Here is a 17301-nt window from a genome sequence, read left to right on the forward strand (position 1 = left end):
CAGCAGGGCATGATGAAGTCATCCCCAGTTGTTGGGCCACAGAATCTGATAATCCCAGCTAAACAGTTTGTGAGTTTTAGATGCGATGGCTAATAATCCTTAACAGGATTTCCATGCATCTGTTCTCCATGCATTTGTCTAATTTCCTTGTGAAACCATCTCTTTTAATGATTATCCCGTACTTTGTAATAGTGATTTATATGAGTTATTTATGAAATGTGTAATGAATTACTACTTTTCATTTACCTTGAACATCTTAATTAGTTTCATTAAGAGAGAGAGAGAAAGAGAGAGAGTTGGTGCCACATAAATTAATGGCATTATAGTATTTTATTTAACTCTTTTCCTCTCCCTCTTTTTATTAGGGTCCTTCTAAATACTTGCATCCTGTCACTCCCTCTGTTAGTCTTCCCTTGTGAAACATTATGTTTCCGCCTCAGCTTAACTAGCCAGGTTGTGCCTTCCCTCTTAATATGTATCATCCTGGAATTTTCAGTCTTGTGAGAATGCAGTAAGAAGCTCAAGCAACAGATCCAACTATTATCCTGTTGTGCTACCCAGGAGACGAGACACTGCATTAGAAAGCACTTTATTAACTAGGATAGAAGCACTACCTAGTCTGCCACCTCTATCTCTTCTCAACCTTTTGGTAGATAAGTAACCAGTAACTTCTGAAGGAGGTGATTATACCAATATTAAAGGTAAAGTTTCCCCACCCCCACCCCGGCGTTAAGCCTAGTCGCGGGTTAAGTGGTCATCCACAGTGGCTATTGCCCATATCAGTCAGTCCTGAATAGTCTGGAACTGATAGAGTTTCTACCTCTTCTTTGTCTGCCACTCTAGTAACATACAAAATGGACAAACCCATGATGGAACTCCTTACCACAACTCCTAGCTGGGCAGGAATTGTGGGAAGGAACTGTGGGCTTATTCAGTGTGGTTTAAGTTCTTCCAGTATTAACAGAATGGCACGGGAAGGGCACACACTACAATTCTTCCTACACCACTAAGGCAGTGTTTCCCAAACTGTAGGTCGGGACCAATCCATGGGTTGTGACCTGATTGTTGGTAGGTCCCAAAACTGAAACAGACCGGCTGATAGCTGACAAGGAAAATATATCGAGCTCTATGGAAAATGATACTGAACGGCACGTACGCTTTTATTAGCAAGCAGGCAACCATACCTTAGTCCATTTTGAATGGCAGGCCAAGAGGAATGCAACACTACCAGAATGGTCCAGTTCCAATGAATGCAGGCCCCCCATGAAGTCCTCCTCCTCAAAGCCGACAAGAAAAATATATCGAGCCCTATGAAAAGCGAAACTGTGCCACACGTGTGCATTGACGCCTCAGCACCTATTGAAGGCTAGGCAAAGGGGAACTCAAGGCCACCAGAATGGTCCCGATACAATGAATGCAGAACTCAATAAATTTTCAACAGTATTTGGGATCTTGTGCGCTGAGATACTAATCTGCAGATGAGGTGCGGTGTTCTGATTGGCTAGATTCCCTCTGCCAGTGTGCCCCAAACTGTTTTGTTGTAACTGATGAATTCAGATCAGGTTGCATCTTTTTCTTGGTTGTCCATCAAAAGTGTCTTTTTATTTAAAGATTGCAAATATGATTTTTCTGAGGGGGCGTGCAGAGGCTGAAGTGCAGAAATCCACACAGACAGTCTCTTCCTGCGATTTGCGTAGCTGAATTTCCCAGTCTGGCATGTGGATGTGTTATGGTTACCTCTTCTTCACTGGGTGAGAAAACTTTCAGGCTCCAGGAGTGTAGCAGTGTTCATGTCATTGAACTGATAGCCTGAATGAGCAAGTGGAAGAACAGTTGTATTCTTGGTTATGATGTCTGAACTTTGGAGAGATGCATGGTGGAGAAGAGTGACTGAGCAGGATAGAAACAGATGCAGGCTGCTGAATTTCTCTCAGGTATAAGCACCTCAGCTCCCCTTACCCTTCAGACCTATGTGAATATGGTTAAGATTTGGGTGCTGGTCCTTCCAAAAGGGGTTATCTCAGCATTTCAGGCCTTTGCAGATAATTCTTTTGTCATGTAAGGATGCCCAGTTGTTTCTCTGTTCTGGCATGAGATCAACATTCAAAGAGAGAAAGGCCAACAGCAGGACCCATATGCTCCTCCTACAGCTGTCTGAGCCCCCCCCCCCCAAAATCCTGGTACCCCAAGGCCCTTCCCTAGTCTCTCAACTCCTCCCAATCCTCTCCCCAGTAGGGCTAACTATAGGCCCACGGGAAAGAGTCCTGAATGGAAAGGAGACAGAGAGCTGGGCCTCTTTCTGTTGCTGCTAGCAACCCCCTGCTGCCACCACAACCCCTGCCAACACCCCACCATCACTGAGGCTCAGCCCTAGTCCCCTTACCCCTCCTAGGTCTTTCCCCATTTGGTTCACTCACAGACCTGAATGATTAAGAGGCCAAGAACTGGGCCCCTACATTCCCACCACCACCTGTGATCTAGCCGCACCCTGTAACCCTCACAACCCCTCCAGGTCCGACCCTAGTCCCCCCCCCAATCACTCTGAGGTGTCTCCCCAGCAGGCCTGATGATAGGCACACCGGAAAGAGGCCTGAATGGGAAGGATGCCAAGAGCTGGGCATATAAATTCCTGCTGCTGCCAGCAACCCTCCACCACCACCCTGGGACCCCTGCTGCCCTCGAGGCCCAACCCTAGTGCCCCCACTCCTGCCAGGCCTCTCTCCAGTTGTTCTCACCAGTGTCCCACCAACTCACTTACCAAACAGAAGTGGAGAAGAAAGAACTTGCTTCTCCCCAGCTGTTCAGCACCTCTTTGCCAGACCTGTGCAGTCATCTGGATTTCCTTCTGTTGGTGGTTTATAAAAATTAAAAGCCAGGTGCAGTGTGGCAGGGGTTGGCAGTTCCACCACTCTGGCCAATCCTCCGCTCTGGCCAGTCCACTGCTTGATCCAAGTGTTTCACTTTGCTTCATCCTAAGGCCAGCTCAGATCTAATCTTTCCTGAGAATGCTTTTCAGCGGAAGGCTGTTCTTAGTGCTTCTTTTTCTACAGAACTCCTGTAGGGCTGCATTTCTGTTCTTATCAAGTTACACCAGGTTTCTTACTCATTTACTGAAAGTAAACAAGGAATTCACCTAAATATCCTTGAAGCTCAAAATATGCAAATACAGGCACCTACACTTGAATCATGTCGCTCTGTGGCACTTGCAAGCTGAGTCTTTTCAAGCTACTGCCATGGAAATGAGGCACAGTGGAAATGAGTTCATCCATGTAGCTCAGTGGTTCCCAAACTTTAGGAGCTCAGGGACCGCTAAGGCAAAATTTTGAGACGATGGGGACCACATGCAACCCCCCCACCCTCGCACACAAAAAAATACAATTAAATTTGTAATACATAAGAAGATTATTTAATAATAAATGTGATGGTTGTGCTGGCATTTGCTTCACTAGCTGTGAAAGTCTTGGGTTTACATGGAATACTTGGAACACATAATAATTCCCCCCCAACTCAGAGGTTTTCACACCCACCTAATTCAATCCAGTCTCTTTTCCCCCACACCAGACCACATTACACACAGCCCTTGCCTCTTTTAAGTGTGGAAAAACACCTCAAAAAGGGAGAGGGTAAGCACAAGGGGATTATAGACAAGTCATGCAAGGTAGTTAAATGAGCCAACAAAAAGCACACACATCCCTCTACAGTTCCTTTTGTTACACAGCCCTGGCCCTGCTCCCCCCCCCCCACTTGTGAGTCCAGAGTCCTTAGGAAAGTGTTCAACACAATTTAGGCAGATCCTGAAGGAGAAGAGACGTGTGAAGGAAGCACCAGCTGAGAGAGACATCTCAGAATGGCTGCAGCATATCTCAGGAAGAAAAGTCCTTTTGGTGTGCACTGCAAGGTCTTTAGGGAGGGGGGAAAGCCTCTCTTCACTTCCTGTTCTAATTGCTGTCATGCTCTAGCTGTGGACTACTTTGGTTGGAGCTAAGAGAGTGTGAGCAAGCCTATAGGTAGGCTGCAGCCACAAAACAACAGCTGCCTACTCTACCATTAGTCTGTGGAACTCCTTGCCCCAGGATGTGATAATGGTGTCTAGACTAGATGCCTTTAAAAGGGGATTGGAGAAATTTCTGGAGAAGTTCATCACAGCCACAGTGTGACTAACAGCCCCATTCTAGGCATGTCTACTCAGAAGTAAGTCCCATTATAGTCAATGGGGCTTAATCCAAGGTAAGCATGCGTAGGATTACAATCTGAGGAGATAGGGAACTGGCCAAGTGTGGGGTGGGGGAGGGCTCCCCATGGAGAAAGCTGCTGCTGCTGCTGCTCTCTGAGGAGGAAGAGTCAGGGGTTGCACCTGTTGTACTTGGCTACGGTGATGCTTGTTCTTCAACTTGTGGGATTGCTTCTCCCCAGGTGGCAGCTTGCAGTAAGACAGCAGAGGTGCTGCTTGTTTCCCTCTCCAAAAGGGGTGCCAAAACCTGGTTGCCTGGATCCCTTGCTCCACCCCTGGGCGTTAGAAGAGCACATCCAGGGGGCCCAGTCCTGCCGGCTGGGGGTTGAGCATACTGTTTCTCCTCTCTCCTGCTGCCATACTGCCCCTTCCTCTGTGTTCCCTGGCCAGCTGGAGTCCGGACTCCCAGGGAAATCATATCCAGAGAAACCCACTCCCAGGGAAACCCCCCCCCCCAGCCAGCCAGCCAGCCAGCCAGCCAGCGATGCCTTTGGGAGCCTGTTCCTTCTCCTCCTCCTCATTACTCCCATTCCTCCCCTCCTCAGGCCCCCCCACCTCCTCCCTTCTCCGGTGGTGGCCAAGAGACTTCCCAGGCTGGCTGCAGTCCTAATTTGACTCCTGAAAAACCAGGCTGTGAGGGATCACCTCCAGGCACAGGGTCAAGGAAGGGAGGCAGCAGGCTGGAGGCAGCGGCAGCAGGGCACCTCTCCTCTGCATGCAACTGAGCCAGGAGGCTGCACAAACACGTACACCTTGCAAGGCGCCTGCGCTTCACTTTTTTGGTTGTCTGGGCACTCACAGACAAGAAGGGAAGGGAGGTAGAGGGGGGAGGCAGGAGACGGAGAAAGGCTATGCTCTGATTGGCTCTGAGCTGCTCTGATTGGCACCGCAGAGGCTTTTTTTTCTTCCTAGAAAGGCATTTTTTTTGTTTTTTCACCAGAGAGGTTGCGGACCACCTGGGAGGGCACTGCGGACCACCAGAGGTCTGCAGACCATGGGTTGGGAACCCTAGATGTAGCTCTTCTGTGTTAATACAGTTTTCTCATTCTGAATTTGAGAGTGGAGGCAGTGGGAAAGAGGAGCTTCCTCTTATATTCTATTCTGATTTTATGTTGCTATATTATTCTGAAATTGAGAATGTGTGGGAAGGTAGTGTGAATGCAACAACTCTTCCTTGCCTGCTTCTTTTTGCCTAATTTCCATGAAGGTTGCTAATGCACGATAAGAGAGCATTGAAACGGTACATACAAATATGATATAAGATTAGAAAACCTGGCAGTTGATTTTATAAGTTTATCATACTGCTCAGTTTAGATGCTGCATTCGGGGAAATAAATAAAGAAATGAATAAAGTAATATGAAAGAATTGCTAAATGCCCACTTTGTGTTGCAGCTTCTCGGTAAACAACAGATGAGCAAACTCATTGGAGGCAAAGAGGAATACATCTCAGCATTTGCATCTGCAAATTTGGTATGTATGCATTATGCACCATGCATGCTAACATTAGGAATATGTGAGTAATTAAAAAAGAAGATGGCAAGGGTTGCCAAGCCCACCTCTGTATATCAGCAGAATTCACAAGTGCCACACCTGGTGACTTACTTCATTTTTATTCAACCCTTCTTCAAGGGAGCTCAAGGCTGCATATATGGTTCCCCCCCTCCCAATTTATTCTTGTAACAACTCTGTGAGGTAGGTTAGAAGGAGAATACGTGACTGTTCCAAGGTTATGTAAGCTGCAATCCTGTATACTCTTCTGTGGGGATAAGGGCCCAATTCAATGTGGCCAGCACTGGCCCAGCACTGGCGCTGAGCATCACAAACATGCCATAAAGCACATCTGCAATGCTCTACACTGGATGGGCACTGGTGCCCACTCAGCAAGGGCCTGTGCTGAGCTAGCGCCGGTCAGAGGTTGGTTGGACACTTCCCGACTCTCCAGGCAAGTGCCAGGCCGTGGAACAGTGAGTGGGGGCATGGGGGCAGGCATTCTGGGGGAGGGGGAGGGCTGAAGAGGAGGGGGAGCAGGGCAGAAGGGGGGCGGGACCAGTGGAGCTCTGCTCCTGTGGATCCAAAACCCTGTGTCTGGCCTCTCAGCCAGACACAAGGCTACTTTACTATGGGCCAGCTTAAATAGTTGAGTAGCCCCATTGCAGGGTCGCTTCCCTTACGAATGTCCCCTTCCCCCAAGGAGTCGCTAGGTGCTGCTGGTGGCTGCCTGGTATCCATTGGATGCAGCGGCAGCCATTATGGCACCGTTGCAGCCCTGGATGCCAGACAGCTTAGGATTGGGCTGTTAGTCCCACTGAACTCAGTAGAGCTTACTTCTGAGTAGAAACATCTAGGGTTGGGCTGTTAGTGAACTTCGAAACTTAGTGGGCAGTATATTTGGCCGTCCTCTCTGTGGTCTTGATTGGGTCAAGTGGGGGCAATATTGTTTGGACCACTAACAGCCAATACAAATCAGGTAGTTCTGCATGTCTGTTTATAAGATCTTCTACTTCCCCTGGCTTCTTAACATAAAAACTCTGAATCTTCGTTCTTATCTAAACTGTCTCTTCCTGACTAGATCCAGAGGAATTGTAAGCCTTTGACTCCTCAGCTCAGATGTTCTTAACCTATGGGGCCTGTACCACTAAGTGGTACATGAAAGAAGCCAGGATTTGTATTGAGGTCCTCCCAGAATTAGGAAAATGTTTGCCTTCATACACATTTTTTTATTAGACAAGGACAGAGTTTTAACATTTTAGAATTTGGCCCTGACTACTGATGGATCAATAAAAGTCAATACTATAATAGTTTTTTCTTCTTGGATGCATTGTTTATTGGCCTTTTCATTGATTTTTCTCATGAGCTTTTTTGATGTCTTCAAATTCTGTGTGGATCCAGCACCTTTTTTCCCTCATGATTGAAACTGAAAGTTGTTATTGAAGTTCTTCTTTTCCCCATAATATTCAATGCAATTTCAAGAAGATAACAAATAATAATAATCTTAATAAATAGCAATAAGAAGTATTTTGGAGGGGTGGAATGCATAAGCAGTTCAGCATTCTCTAGGGCAGGGGTGCTCAATAGGTGGATCGCGATCTACCGGTAGATCGCGAGGCAAAATGAGTAGATCACGGAGCCCTGTCTCTCCAAACTGTTGATATGTCAGTTTCGTCTAGTGACTAGACAAAACTGACATATTTAGCTGACACTAAACTGACACTGAAACTGACACTTTAGCTGCTCTTCAGGCATGCAGCAACAAAACTGACGAAACTGATTAGACTCCAGCAGGGGCTCCATACATTAAAGGGGGTGTCTGTCAGACGCTTCCTTCCCCCCTGGTAGATCTCCGGGCCTTGCTGGGTTTCAAAGTAGCTCTCGAGCCAAAAAAGTGTGAGCACCCCTGCTCTAGGGGATCTATGAGTCACCAAAGGTTAAGTACCTCTGCCATAACCTGGTATCATTCCTGTGTGATGTTCATTCATTTAAAAAGTCAACTAGCTCCTTCAAAAATATACTGATCATGTATTATATGTGTTGAACAAAATATGCAATTACTGTATTCAGATCAACATTTGTGTATACAGTACACAAATTATGAGCATGCTTAATTTAAATATGGCTGCGTCACATTTACTGATGTTGTGTGGGGTAGATAAGACAGGGTAAAGTTAATAATAATAATAATAATAATAATAATAATAATAATAATAATAATTATTATTATTATTATTATTATTATTATTATTATTATTATTATTATTTTATTTTTTACCCCGCCTTTCTCCCCGAAGGGACTCAAGGCGGCTTACAACAGATTAAAAACATAATTTAAAACAGATAAAAACATATTAACACATATCATAAAAAACAGCAGCCAGAATAAAAATAGGTAAAAAGAGCATAGAGCAGCAGCAAGTCATAAAAGAATCAGGCCTATACAAAATATTAAAAGATGTTAAAAAGATGTTAAAAAGGTCGAGAACTCAGAAGGCTTGTTTAAACAGAAAGGTCTTCAGGCCTTGCCGAAAGGTATCAAGTTAATGGAACATGGAAACTTTTTACACACACACACACACACACACACACACACACACACACACACACCCCTTCTGTTACTGGGAAGGCAATATTTTCCTTTCATTCCACTGTAGAGAGGTTGCAGGTATTGAATTCCCATTAGATTGTGCTTCTCTTAAAATTGCTGATACTGCAGACCCTGATCTCTGTATCATCATCCTTCAGTGCTCATCACTTTGCTGTGCAAGATTTCACCACCACCAAAGAGCATTGAGCCAGACACAAATAAACACACCTTGTTTTCTGTAATAGAACAGCATTGTGGTGCAATGGACTTCTACTCAACAGGAAGTGTGATAATTTTTGTTCTGCAACTTTTCGGTTTGCACTCTTTGTATGCTCTGTGAAGTTAATTTCTCCACACTGTTCACGTTTTGAAAGAGATTGCAAGTGACCCCATCTCTGCCTGGAGCCCAGACTGAGGCTGTTCAAATGCAAATTAGGATATTGTCTTTCCCGGAGCCTACCTGAGAAGCAATCACATCAGTCATAGAGAATCCCAAAAAAAGGAACTTTTGAACTTAAACCCAACTGTAAACCTCTAGAACAGGGGTGTTCAAAGTTTTTGGCAGGAGGGCCACATCATCTCTCTGACACTGTGTCGGGGGCCGGGGGGGGGAAAGAATTAATTTACATTTAAAATTTGAATAAATTTACATAAGTTTACATAAATGAATATATTAGAGATGAACTTATATGAATGAATGAAGGTCTTGCAATAGCTCAAGGCCTATAAAAGGCCTTGCACAAAGCAAGGCTGGCCTTTCCTTTGCTGCCACTACTGCATCACAGATGTGAAACAGCAAGCAGTGGAGGGAGCCCTCATCCCACAGCTCACCTGAGAGGTCAAACAGTCTCCCTCAAGCTGAGAGCAGTTGTGTTGGGCCAGTGTGGGCTCCAACAAATCTCCGGAGGGCCAGAGGCTCATTGGAGACTGGGGGCTCCCTGAGGGCCACATTGGGAGTCCTCAAGGGCCGCAAGTGGCCCCAGGGCCGGGGTTTGGGCACCCCTGCTCTAGAAAAAGAAGGAGGCGGGTGTCAATAAAGAAATAGATAAGAAGTGACTTCCTGGCAAGTGTCTTTTTTGCTGTTGAACTTCACTTCCTTGTCTGGGGCTGTTCTTTGTCTTTGTCTAGCCTTTTGTCTTGAAGCACTCTGGAGGAGATGGACAGACCAAGCTTCAAATCCTGCAGATGACTGAAGAAAGAATCTTTCTGTGACTGAGGGTGCAATCCTAATTTGCCCTGTAACAGGCAGGCCAGTGGGCCTGTGTTGTATCCAGCACAAATTTGGGACTTTCTGAGGCTCAGCCCAAGACAAGGGGAAACTTTTCCCCTTACCCCGGGGAGAGCTGCAGCAGCCCCAATGAGTCTACTCAAATCTGTCCCACCTGAAAAGGTGGTGCAAATCTGAGCAACCCAGGACTGCCCTGGGCCACCTGGGGCTAGGATTCAGCATAACTGCCGGATCCTGGCCCCACCTCCTGCTCCCTATGCACCGCTGGGAATGCACGCCACCTGTCCTGAAACGCCTCCCTCCCGCCCTCACCATAGCCCCCCAGACCCTACCCTGGCCGAACTCTGCTGACGCAAATTCACCCTGCCTGGGGCCCGTGTTGACGTGGAGAGGCTGATGCTTGTCCAAGTGCCAGTCTAAGTCTCCTTATGTCAACATGAAAGTGCTTTAGGGTACTTTCGAGACAACATTGCCACTGCCACTCAGGATTGTGCCCAAAGGTAAATTGTGTCTACATCTTGTAACATCTAAACAAGTTTGAATAAACTTAGGGATAGATGGAGCTTCTGTTCCAATTTTATTTCTTCTTTTGCTCATGAACTTGTATAATTCATGCTTATTTTGGATTCCTAGATAGAAGTGTAAGTATAGTTCTTAGTACACATTTCTCTTGCGTTTAAAAGAAAATCCTGCCTGTGTAATTCTTTTATTTGGCTTTTGGTCTGTGCTATCAAAACCATGACTATCACCATGGTACCCTGTGGTTACCACAGGGAACAAGGAAAACAGCCACCTTGTCTGAAATACTTGCCTTAACCCAGAGAACTCCTGTGAATCTTCACTCCGCAGTCTCTTGTATGAAGATATTTAATTGGTGGTACCTGTACTTCATTTTCCCTTCTAGTGGCAGTGACTGTGATCTTGGTTTGGGAAAAGGTGAGGGAATTAGGACAGAGGAAAAGGGAAAATTTTACTCTAGAAACTTAAGATTTCAGTCTGTTTGGACTTTCCTTCACTGAATGGAATGGCCTCGTACAACCCATTTTATCACAGGCATTTTCTTTACATGTCACTTAAAATAAACCAGTAGCAAGCTTCCTAGAAGTTCAGTGAACTTAAAATAAATAATTGGTGCAGTGGCCTTTGACCTTTCTTGTAGAAAAAAACTGGAACATGACATGGGAAGCTGTAAAGCCAGCATCTTTCTACTGTCACAAGGAAGTGTGAAAAATGCCAGTATAAGCCAGTATAAGTGTTCCAGCCATTTTCAAAGAACTAAATATTTATTATTTCTGGAGCAGAAAGAAGATCTGCATCCTGTCAGAGTGTTCAGCTTTTGAATGCACATAGTACACAAGAAGAGCAATGGTCATTTCCCCAACTTCATGGAAATGTAAAAACCCACTATCATGCAAACAAGGGCTGATCATATGTCCTAGCATGTATCTGTTGTGTACCAAAGCAGATTTCGAAGTAGGCCCCATATGTTCTGCAAGACAGCCAGTACAGATATGTTGCTCCAGGATACAGTTAAGTGCAAGGTATTCAAATTCTTTATTTTAGGCATACCCCGAACCCAAACTGAAAAGGAAAAAAAGAAACTGTTTTAAGTTTCCATGTTGCTGATGAAAAGAAAGCAAAGATATGCTATTCAACTGGCACTAGTCACTGTAAGTATGAAAACAGGAAGACTGAACAAAAAGGAAGGAAGAAGAACTGCTTATTAGGCACAGTGTGTTGGTAAAGATCTAGAAGTGAGGAAGCCACAGAAGCAAAAAGGGCATCAAGGGAGGAAGGGGGTTATCAGTTTGGTCCATTATATGCTCAGTCTGTGCTAGAGCAAGTGAATGATACAAAGCTAGATGTTGATCAGAACACAAACTAAGCCGAGAGAGGGGAAACTTTTCCTTGTTTTAATGGCCTCTTCTTTGTTAGGAACAGGCACTGTGTTTGAGGTATATTGACTTATACTGCTTGTTTTACATAACCTAGAATTGTTTAATGCTGTCTGAAACCCTGAAGAATTACAGCAATCAGAGTAGACAGTGGTGACCAAAAGGGACCAATGCTCTTATGCATTAGAAGGCAGTTTTGTATGTTCAAGAAGACTAACACTTGCAGCCAGGAATGCAGCCCCCAAATACCAAGGGGAGATGCAAAATATCCTCACTCATCTTGAGGTGGATTCTGATCACTGTGTAGACATGCATAGGATTGCTCTGTGACTCGTTTCCCCCTCTGCACATCCATCACAGACATGGAGGAGGAAGTAAGACTGCCACTGATGTTCATATGTTTGGCCAAGCACTTGAAAGGAGCGTCTTTAGCATACACTATTTAGCTTAGATGTATGCTGTATGTATGTTGTACACCTGTATGTATGCTAATAGTGGCCCCTTTCACACACACCATGGAAGACGAAAATATGGGAAGGCCAGTGAATGCATTGATGTCAGAGGCAGGGCCGGGGGATGTGGGATGGAAGCATTTGAATAATATTGAGTGGCCAGTTAAATAGTAACCACAGGGGCCATTTTCATCCTCTTGGGTACTCATCTCCATTCTTGACCATTTGCCTTTAATAGAAACAGCAGAAGGACCAGCTTAAGATTTTTTTCCCCACACCGGCTTGTGCAGAATCTGCAAGTGTCACTAGGCTCAAGCCTGACCCTGTTTGGATAGGAACCCAAAGGAAAATTGTATGAACGACTATGTTCTTTTGAAAATAGAGGTTTTTCTTATGCTTCAGAAATCTGAGTAAAATACTGTCATCATGGCTGAGATCTAGTATGAGATCTTACAATAGCTCAAGGCCTATAAAAGGCCTTGCACAAAGCAAGGTCAGCCTTTCCTTCACTGCCGCTGCTGCATCACAGATGTGAAACAACAAGTAGCGGAGGGAGCCCTTGTCCCACAGCTCATGCAGGACGTTGAGCAGACACTTTCATGCTGAGAGCAGTTCCGTCGGGCCAGCACGGGCTCCAGTAAGTACCTGGAGGGCCAGAGGCTCATTGGAGACTGGAGCTCCCCGTAGGCTGGTTTGGAAGTCTTTGAGGGCCACAAGTGGCCCCCGGGCCCGGGATTGGGCATCCCTGACCTAGAGAGAGAAGTATGAATTGTACTTGCAAGACCCTGTATAAAAAGAGGTACTCAACTCTCCCCTCTCCCAAGAAGCAGGTTTGTAACATTGACTTCAGGAACATGACAGGCTGCCTTTTACTGAGTCAGACTATTTGTTTATCTAGCTCTGTAATGTATACTACACAGTAACAGGCAGTGGCTTTTGAGGTTTCACATCCCCTGTTGGGGACTGAAGCTGGAACTTTTCCTTGCAAAACGTGATCTTCCCATTGAGCTACAGCTGTTCCCCAAATGATATTACTAAGGAGAAGTAGCAATAGTAGACATAGTAGTATATACAGTTTTTTTAAACAAAGAAGTTCACAACATAGGAAAAGGAATAAGATAAAAGGAGGGGAGCAGCTGTGTATACCGCGTTGAGCTCTTTGGAGGAAGGGCGATATAAAAATGTGAAAAATAAAATTAAAATAAATAAATAAATAAATAAATAAATAAATAAATAAATAAATAAGGAGTAAGAAAATGGATCCAGTGGCATCGCTAGAGGGAGTGCAAAGCACAAACTTTTGCAGGAAGCCTCACTGCAGCTGCAGGGGGTCCCTCCCCCTTCCCTTTGAAACCAGGGCTACACCTCTGTGCTCCCCCCTGCCTGGAATGGCTCTGAAGGGGAGGGGAAGGGGTCCCTTAAACATTGTAGTGAGGCTCCCTGCAAAGCTTAGTGCTTTGCACCCCTCTAGCTACACCACTGGATAGATCACTATCCCAAAGTTTCAGAATCTAAAAAGAAAGACAAGGTCAACCCTAACAACAGTCTTTGGGAGGTTGGTTGGGGCACTGCATTGGAGGTGAAGAGGTTCTGTTGTTCTCTCACTGATGAATAGAAGAGATTAACCACTTTGAAAAAAAGGGGGGGTTCCTACATAAGAAGAGCCCTACTGGATCAAGCCAACAACCCATCTGGTCCTTCTTCCTTTATCTCACAGTGGCCCACCTCTTTGCGCAGTTATGAAGGATAATAACTAGAAGTTTTTGTTGAATATGTTGCAGAGCACCAGAACAAGATGTGTAAGAATTATCTGGAACTTTCATGTCCCTGCTGTTTGGGGGGGGGGAGGTTTTACTTTTTTGATTTAGTGTTTCAGAAGTGCTCGTGAAGGCTCCATAGTAGGGGGTGCAATGTTGTGACTCACCACCAGTTCCTCTGGACAATGAAAATGGAATGATATACTCGTATAATTGGGAAATGCTGTTCACCCTGCAGAATTCTTCTAAAAAAATTATTTGAAATGTTTCATTTAATTCCAGTAACTTCAGATTCTAGTATTGGGAGTTACCGGAAAACCTGAAAGGCTTCATTACTTCAGAAATACTTTGGTCTTTGTAATAGCAGCCCATTGCTCCCACACTGCCTGAATCCTCCTATTTTGCAGTCTCTGTGCTTGCAAGCAATCCCTTCTTGTGGATTAGTAGTGGGTGGGCAGGGAGGTGAGTGAGAAGAATGGGGGACCAGCAAGCAACCCCATCTACCCTGTTTCTCCGAAAATAAGACCTACCCCGAAAATAAGACCTAGTGTGTTTTTTGAGAATTGCTGAAATATAAGACCTACCCTGAAAATAAGACCTAGTTGTGATCGGGGCCGGGGGGGGCGGAAGGGGTCCTCGGGCGGGGGCAGGTGGACAACGTGACCGGGAACCCTGTACTCCCATGCGCGCCACCTAGAAAGCGCCTGCCATGCTACCTTGGGCAGAGAATATTGAGGAGGAGCTGAGGTTGGAAGCAGCAAGCGAGGCAAACCTGCCTACCGGGCTCTGAAGCTCTCCACAATTTCCAGGGAGTGACAGCCCGATCCTATTCACACTTTCCTGGGAGTAAACCCCACTGACTCTAATGGGGCTTACTTCTGAGTAGACATGCATAGGATTGGGCTGTAAGTCCCATTAACTATCAAGGGACTGACTTCTGAGTAGGCAGGCAGGCAGGCAACCTCCTGGGCACTAAGGGGACACCGTCTCCACACCTTCCAGGGAGTAAGTCCCATTAACTATAAAGGGACTGACTTCTGAAAAAAATAAGACCTACCCTGAAAATAAGACCTAGTGTGTTTTTTTGAGCCAAAAAAAATATAAGGCAGTGTCTTATTTTCAGGGAAACACGGTATTAGGAGGGGAAAGCTAAGAGGGAAGCACCTTAGTGCCACTTCTCTTTATTTGCCTGAGCGCTGCATGAAGCACCCCTTTTACGCACCACTTCTGTTTGAAATAAATAGGAGCAGCACGTGCTAGGTTCCCATTAGATGCCGATCCCATTCATTTCCAGCAGAAGCAATGCAGCAGAGGGAGGCTCTGCTTCTTTTAATCTAGTACTTATGTAGTAAGTAAAGGAAATGGAAACAGAGAGGTGGGTTCCAAATTGCTTCTCTCCACCTAATTGGTGCTTAGTAAGCAAGCATTAGGTGCGCGGGGAGACCTTATTTGGAACTGTGGCAGCTTTTATTTTCCTTCAGGACTCTGATCCTCTTGCTCTTAGCAGGTTGGAAGAGGATTAGCGCCCTGGTAGTAGGCTAGAGAGGGCAGCAGACAGGTAGACTGGAGGCTTGTCTGTTTGCTGCCCCTCCAAGGGTGCCCGAAACACAACCATTTCAGGTTGTTTCAAGGCCTTGAATTCTTGATTAAATTGTGATTAAAAATAATCAGACCATTGCTAAACAGATACCAAAGCTCCGTAAATGAATATCAAATCTTAAGAAATGTGTAGCTGAAGAGTAGTGTTCCCTGAGCTTTTGATTTTTTGTCAGTGCTTTTAACACGAAGTGGATCGAAAAGGCATAATGTTAATTATGCTGCTGCCTTGGCAGTTGAGAGCCTGACTCATTCCAGTAAATCAGTTCAATTCCAAGACGGAAGGCTGAGCATAGAGAACAATCACTGGTTCTTATGACTGGTATATCTGGTTTTTGTTTTATTTTTATCTGATTGTGCAGTGCCATGTTCTCAGATCTCCCTGTAAACATTAGAAAGAGAGTGAGCTCAACTGTAGGAAGGAAATGGAACCTAAAGAGTTGTTTAATTTTTCTAAAAGGGCCGGAAGCAAATAAAACAAATAAACCTGTGTGTCCAAGACAGAGTGTTGGACGCTGTCACTCAGAGTCTTGCAGTGTGTCCAATTGCAAGAGTGTTAATTCTGGGTTTGTTTTGATTAGTGGAAGATTTTAAGATTATGTTTTGAACTCACAACTTACAAATACAGTATTATCATTTAGGAACACCAGCAATCTTATACAGGGGGATGAATTACACTCGTCTGTATCTTATCATAATGCTGCACAAGAACATAAAAATAGTCTTGTTGCATCAGATGAAAGGTCTGTCTAGCCCATCCTCCTGCTGCCTCTGGAAAGCCCATAGCAGTGTATGAAAGCAACAGCATTTCCTGCATTGCGTCTTTGCCGCTGGGATTCAAAGACAGACTGTCTTTGAGCCTGGAAGCAGCATACAGCTATCATGACTATCGCTCATGGATAGACACGTCCTCTTTGAATTTGTCTAATCCCCTTTGAGAGCCATCCAAGCTTGTGATTATCATCACACTTTGTGACCGCAAATTCCATTGATGAATTATGCCCTGTGTGCAGAAGTACTTCCTTTTGTCTGTCTGAAATCACCTGCCAATCAGTTTCATTGGATGACTCCAGGTTCCAGAGTTATGAGAAAGAGAGGAATACTTCTCTCTATTCTATAGGGGAACACAATACCACCAGACTGGTCCCAATCTAGTGAACACAGGCCCCAACAAACTCTTGAGAAGGAAGCCCCCCCAGCTGACAAGGAAAATGTATTGAGCCCTGTGGAAGTCGAAACTGAGCCACACGTGTGCATTTACTCACGTAGGCAAACATGCCTTGGCTCTTATTGAAAGCCAGGCAAAAGGAAGTGCAAGGTCACCAGGATGGTCCTGATCCAGTGAACATGGAACTCAACAAACTCTCCAGAAGTAGCCCCCCCCCACCTCAGTATAGGATAAAAACAGAAGCTTGAGCAGCTGGTATCTAGGTGGGTCCTGATAGATAAAACGTTTGGAGCCACTGTTTTAAAGCCTATCCATTGTGAAACATGATGTGCTTTGGTAACTTAAACATTTTACCAAAATTCCCAATGTAGTCATTCCTCTACTATTGACACTGGTACCTTTTATTCTTTCAGTATTTTGCAACTATTACTTTATCTGCTGTTGTTACCCATCCTGTTTCTCAACTGAATTCCAAGTAACTTGGTAACATTATCAGCAGACGCTCTAGTAGCAATTGTGTGGTCAACATTTGTTTATTCATTTTTATCAGAGTTTCTCTTTGAGATAGCTGAAGGTTTTGAACATAGTGTTTTTTTTTAAATTCTGTTCATGAAGGCATTGTTTGTTTTGTGTGCTTCCATCACAAGAGTCCAGAATATACTCAGGCAGATATTAGGGACTGACTTCCTTTAAAAATGTACATTCACTTCTTAAAACAACCATTTGACATTTTTGGACTACATTACTTTCAGCATTATAGTTGCTAAATTCAGCCTTTCAGACTTGCTGTTGTGTATGTTACATGCTGGAAGGCTGAAAAATGGTTTCTCGTTAGGGCAGCCTTCTCAAACTGGGGCGTTGCGATGCCCCAGCCTAAGGACCCTGGACTCTTTCC

At 44.9% G+C, this 17301-nt stretch overlaps 1 protein-coding gene across 3 annotated transcripts in view; it reads left to right on the forward strand.

The window, feature by feature from the left end:
- The window catches only part of ST6GAL1 (ST6 beta-galactoside alpha-2,6-sialyltransferase 1), a 97289-nt gene that overhangs the window by 34961 nt on the left and 45027 nt on the right, over positions 1-17301 (forward strand). For 2 of the 3 annotated variants that reach the window (XM_066619928.1, XM_066619927.1), the window contains exon 2: positions 5625-5702. The exons of the other annotated variant lie outside the window; for it this stretch is intronic. The gene's annotated coding sequence lies outside the window, so the exon portion shown is untranslated. The remainder of the gene's footprint in view (positions 1-5624; positions 5703-17301) is intronic. 3 annotated transcript variants of the gene reach the window in all.

The sequence above is a fragment of the Tiliqua scincoides genome, chromosome 3 (assembly GCF_035046505.1).
Source record: "Tiliqua scincoides isolate rTilSci1 chromosome 3, rTilSci1.hap2, whole genome shotgun sequence".
NCBI lineage: Eukaryota > Metazoa > Chordata > Lepidosauria > Squamata > Scincidae > Tiliqua > Tiliqua scincoides.